Here is a 5,849-nt window from a genome sequence, read left to right on the forward strand (position 1 = left end):
TGGGATTAGTTTCCAGGTGGTCTTTGGCCAATCATTCTAATTCAGAGTCTTTCCTGGTGGCGCAGGCATCACTCAGCCAATATGGATGCTAGCAAGAGGGATTCTGGGAAATGGATGGACAGGCGGTGTCTCCTTTCGACCTTTCCCGAACTCCTTCGGTTGGTGGTGGCTTATTAGTTCCATATTCCTTATCAGGATCTCCTGTCATAAAACAACTCATGCAAATGGTTACTATAGTGTCTGGCCAGGGTGGGCGGTTTCAATCAGTGTGCTTCCCCTAACATGACTGGATAAGCTTTCTCAAAACACAGGTGAAACAGGTTTGATGCCATGTCCATCTGTTTCACATCATTAAGACCTTACTTTTCATGGTCATGATAGAATCAGTATCTAAATGTTTGACTCATTTTTGTTTCCTTTCTTTTAATATAAGTAAAAAATTCTGTCGATCTACACAACTGATCAATAAGATGAGAGAGGAAATCTTGTGCTGGAGATGGAGCCTTTGTCTGTAAAAGTTACACTGTGCGTTGTATCGCACTCACCCATAGATGAACTGGACAAAGTAAGACAATAATTTCATTGCCTTGCCCACCCAAGCTTTTTTCTGCCATATAAGCTCTTCATGTCCTCTGGGATCTTCACTCAAAACTCACCCTTGTACTCAAAATATATTCTCCTAAAAAGGCACAGATTCTCTGAATGTTTAATATTTTTCCACTGTCTACATGTGTTTTTTTCTTTGGCCTCTAAGAATGTGTAGATCACTTGAGAAATGGGGAGTGGAGAACACTGGAAGATTTTAGGCAACAAATCACAGATTCTAGTCCCTTAAGTTTTAGTTGAAGTTGCCTTTGAATGAGAATTTGTATGGTATACCAAGATTGCAAAGGAATAATTTTCTCCAATTTTTCATGCAAAGAAGCAGGTGTTTCTGAAATAAAGGAAATTATAAGCTGAGAATTCTCAAATTTAATGCTTTTTTTTAACCTATTCATGATTTCAGGAGTTTACAAATCCTAATACAGAAGGGATATTCAAGATATTGTAGGGGGAAAAGTCAAGTTAAATCACTTAAACTAATATCTAAAATCAACGGAATTCTCTGTAACCATTTCTTTTCATCTCCCATTAACTCAAATGAAAGTTTCTGAACAGGAAAGACACAAGGGATGAATAAAGTATTTTGTGGCCATTCCTCATCTGAAAATAAAAATACATTGCCTTCATGAGTGAGAATGGTTTTTCTCTGCCATGAAGTTCATGTCTACCTAGTCACTTTGACCAAGACCAGGACTGAAGTTCAAATGCTCTCTGAAGCATTAGCTGACCCCATCTTTTGGTGCTTCCAGAAATTTGCATGTTGTCTTCTTTAAAACAGTTACCAGACCAAGGAGAGAATAAGAATCAGATATTAAAAATAAGTACATATGTTGAATATTAAATAGGATAACATTTGCACTCCATGGAGAAGACAAGAAGGTATAAGATTAAGGAAGAACTATAGTGTATGATAAATTGCTGGAAACTTCCTCGTGCAGATGTTACTCACATTCCATACCCTTATCCTAGACAATCAGAAACATGATCCCACAGGTTGTTTCTCTGTTCTGGTATCCCCACAGCCTATGTGAATTATAAAACCAGTTATTAGAATGTATAGAAACCTATTATTTCAGGTAATTCCCTCCAAATAATTTATTATTTTATAAGGAGGACAATTTGTTTATTCTCTTATAAAAATATACCAAATAATTGCTGGTCACAATCAACCTAAACATACAAAACCTCTTTGTTTGAAAGAGACAATAATGTTTCAAGATTCAGTCAAATCATTTCTCTTGGTATAAACTAAACTTCTGGGCTTCCCTGGTGGCTCAGTCAGTAAAGAAACCAGCTTCAATGCAGGAGATTCAGGATCAACCCCTGGGTCAGGAAGATTGCGGAGGGAGGCATGGTAACCCACTCCAGTATTCTTGCCTGATGAATCCCACAGACAGAGGAGTCTGGTGGGCTACAGCCCATAGGCTCACAAGAGTCGGACATGACTGAAGCGACCGAGCACTCATGCACAAGCTAAAGTACTAGTGTTGGTCGCCACACTTCTAGTGTTAGGGGTTCATGACACTTAGAACATGTAGAAAAAAGAGAGAAGGAGAAGCAGCTGAGAAAATATGTCTATGTTAAAGAATTGCAGAAATAAAAGAAAACAGAGATTTAGAGAGAGCACGAGAGAGAGGAGACAAAAAGTGAATTTCCAGCCTCGCAGCATCAAAATATTCAAGGTCATAGGTAAATAAAGAGAAACTTAGGAATGAAACACCCAACGTGTATTAGAAAATGGACTTGACTGCCTCCTGGTGTGCTTTTGACACAAGGACCAGGTGACAGTAGATACACGTGAAGATAATTCCAATTTAAACCCTCCTAACTGGAGCACCAGTTCAGAAATTGTGTCAAAACAAAGTCGTCTGCAGTGAGTTGGAAATCTTTTCAGGCTGCTTGGTGATTTTCTGGTCGTTGTGTAGTTGATGATCTCCCTTGGTTGGACGTACTGCCCAGATTATATTTCTGGACAAGAACACTTGATACCAAATTGCACAGAAAGTTTTCCCCCAATGGTAAGAGAGTTTTCAAGGGTGTCATAAACAAGACTGGGATGTGCATCACTTTCCAGGGTTCTGAATGTGTGTCTTTTTCTTAAAGGAATTGTCTGACAGCCTCTGTGACTTCTGGACACTACATAGTCCACATGTAGGAGGGCTGGTCTGGCTCATGGACCAGGTGACATTGACTCTGCCAGATTTCAGAGGGCTGTGCAGTAGGTTCAGCCTGCGGTGCGAGCAGCCCTGCCTCCGTGCCAGTGCGGACAGAGAGAGCTGATCAAAGACATCAGCCATCTGGACATAACTGACACTCAGAGATCAGCCTGCTGAGCAACAGGAAAACCATCAGGGAACCTGGTGGATGCTCAAGGGGGGACATGGCAGCCCTTCCCTGGTGGGACTGTGGGGCATGAGCTGCCTTAGTCAGAAGGAAGGAAGAGGCTGTGGGAGGCTGTCCTAGTGATGCTCTGATCTCTGTTTACAAAAAGAGGACTCAGTGCCTGTGACTGAGGTGCTCACGGTCTCTTTCTCGAGGCTCCAAGGCCATTTCCACTAGAGCCCATCCTGGTGTCAGCTCATCCTCTGGGCACTGCAGCTGCTCCTACAACCGTGAGAAGCTGAGTCTCCCTATGGTAAGTTTGTGTTTGGATCTTTATACACCATTCAGGGTCCAGTGAGTTTCCTGCTCAGAGAAAAACGTGTAGCATCTCCAGGCTCCTCACTGATGATGGTAATAAGAAGTCAACTGAATTGGTATAAAACTGTTCCTTCTGTGAATATGTGTAGAACTACCTCCCGAAGTCCAGTGGTTCTCTGCTCGTGTTACAAATTCTCTGTGTATACCGTTTCTTAAAATTTCTATTATAATCAAGAATCCAGCTTTAATTGCACTTACTATGAAATCCATTATCTGGAAAGGAATGACCTCTAATAAGTTTTATCCCTTTAACAAGAAACAGTATTATGTAGTCCAGGTGGATTTGAAATTATTTAATGCAATCCACGCCATGTCAGAGAATGTGACTAGCATGCCTGTGATAAACTCAGAAGTATTTTTAGAGCATTTCTAAAAATGGGATCTATTTGAAGTATTCACATTCTATACAACTATCACTAGAAACAGGAGTCAGATGCACTTTTAGAAAATGAACATTCATGTGAACCCAAAGTGCCGGGAGCCAGTGTGAGGAACTGCGCCCATGGCAAGGGTCATGAGGAAGGAGGCTCAACATACACAAAGGTGGGATCGAGCCTCCGGAGTCTCCCTGGAAATTTTTTAGCATCTACCCCCAAAACCAGAGTTGCCTACTTTACTGCTTTGTGCTCTCACCTACACCTCTGTGTTTATGGGGGGCTGTCCCCCACCACCATCTCCCTCTCTGAAAAAGAGTTAACTTACAGCTCCAGTTAATAAAGTTCCTGGGTGTGACAAGAATGTTTTAGTTCACAAACCCCTCAGATGGCTCTCTAACTTGTCTGACAGGTTTATCCGGACTCCTACAGCTATGCATATGATTGTTTACAGTCTCCCAGCCAGGATATTTAAATAGTTTAGAGCCTCTCGGAGAGTTAGAAATTGTCAGAATAGAACTAGTAGAAGATTTCAATGTTGAGCCACGCTTGCTGCCAAGTTTCCACGTCCCCTGTACTGTATCCTTGGAAGTGTATTAATTAATATAGTTGGTATGTAGAAAAAAATAAGTAGTGGCCTTGGTTTTAACAACTTTAGACCCTTAAGGTAATAAATTCTTTCCTTTGTTGTAAACCCACTGCACCTCTGCCCTATAGGAATGCAACTTTATCTAACACCTTCGGAGGATGGCGCCAAACTTTAAAATAATTACTCTTAGAGAAAATAAGTCTTATGGTTGACAAACCTTTATCAGAGTCATAAAATGTTAACAGGCCTTCTGGCCAGAAGATGATGTAAATCACCTAAACCATTTGTATACGATAAGTTTGTGGAAAAGAAACCCTGGTTTCGATAAGGATCAAAGACTGCTGACTTTGCATGATTTCACACCCCCTATTATCCTCTATGTGCAACTTAGGGTATAAAAGCCCCTGTTAAAAATAAAGCTACAGGCTTTGCTCACCGAAGCTTGGTCTCACCATGTTGTTCTTTCTCTCACCTTCTGGCTGAATTCCCATCTGGAGTGTGGAGGCTCTTCAAGCCTACTAATTTTGCCTGGGCTTCTAAGATCTGACTGGGGAGGCCTCAGTGTCTTCTCTCCTTCGGGAGAACGGGAGGACGCCTGCGGCCTACGTAGGTGATGCAAACTCCTTGTCTTGGAGTTTTATTGGTTTTCCACGTAAACCAAGTTATTCAGCCTCTTTTATCCACTGAATTTTCTCACTGAGCTATTCCTATTCAACCACTCTTTATATCTCTAATTAATACTTAATTAAGCTATCGCTTTTCTAAATCGCCGACGCCATCATCCTGAGGAAATCCCTGGATCCAACAAGGGCTGGACCCTGGCACAAAAGTATTTATTTATTGTTTGAATTTTTTGTTTTTATGACAATATACTACCAAGTTTCTAAGCTCCTGATAAAGTGATCCTGATAAAAATGTGACATATCTCCATGCTGTTGCTGCTGCTGCTAAGTCGCTTCAGTCGTGTCTGACTCTGTGACCCCATAGACGGCAGCCCACCAGGCTCCTCTGTCCCTGGGATTCTCCAGGCAAGAACATTGGAGTGGGTTGCCATTTCCTTCTCCAATGCATGAAAGTGAAAAGTGAAAGTGAAGTCGCTCAGTTGTGTCCGACTCTTCACGACCGCATGGAGTGTAGCCTATCAGGCTCCTTTGTCCATGGGATTTTCCAGGCAAGAGTACTGGAGTGGGTTGCCATTTCCTTCTCCAAAATCTCCGTGAATATTGGACAGTTTGGAAATCTAGCTACTGAAAAAGTTACCAATAAAGAAAATGTAAAGTGGAAAATTCATATTTGTATAATATCAGAGGAAAATGGAAAGTGTAAGAATTAGATGACTTGAAATAACAAAGTAAAAAATATTCCTTTCTTGTTGAGCCAATGCTTACCCAACATTTTGCTCTTATATTGTTTTCCAAAATTTCATGTGGACAGAAGCTCTGACTTGGGTCAAGTGCACCAACCCAGCTGGAAACCATAAATCCACCTGAGGTTTGAGGCCTCATAAGGTAACCTCCATGAGAGAGGAGAGTCCTGAAATCTGGGTCAGCAGGCAGGCTAGGGGTGCTGGGTCAGAAAATAGA

Source organism: Bos grunniens, chromosome 11 (assembly GCF_055505025.1).
Source record: "Bos grunniens cultivar Pamir isolate PY7600 chromosome 11, Bosgru_T2T1.0, whole genome shotgun sequence".
NCBI classification, from domain to species: Eukaryota; Metazoa; Chordata; class Mammalia; order Artiodactyla; family Bovidae; genus Bos; species Bos grunniens.